The following is a 379-nucleotide window of genomic DNA, read 5'->3' as shown; positions in this document are numbered from 1 at the left end:
GAAACATTTTACTAGATACTCAATAACTGGAGCACCGGTATTGAGATGTTTCCATGGTGACTAAAACGATCATGGCGTCCACATTTTTATAGTCATTAAAAGTGGACTTGATTATGTATCGGTCGAATAGAGGGTGTATACATCGATCCTAGAAACCGTTATCGGATATTGAATTATGGCCGTAGTTAAATCCACGGAGAGGATTGTTGTGTTGTGCTCACACCCCTTTCCTCACTTGTGCCTGAATGGACTGATCATCCTTTGGGAACAATGCGTCCTCCTGATGCGGTTTGGTCTTCGGACCCTTGATATGCTTTTGGGGCATTTTGACTTTCTTTTGAATTATCACTTGGCGTTATAAATTGTTTTTGAACTTGTT

This window comes from Cynara cardunculus (genome assembly GCF_001531365.2).
Source record: "Cynara cardunculus var. scolymus isolate 2C chromosome LG 1, CcrdV1, whole genome shotgun sequence".
Taxonomy (NCBI): domain Eukaryota; kingdom Viridiplantae; phylum Streptophyta; class Magnoliopsida; order Asterales; family Asteraceae; genus Cynara; species Cynara cardunculus.
Note: the sequence above shows the minus strand (reverse complement) of the source record.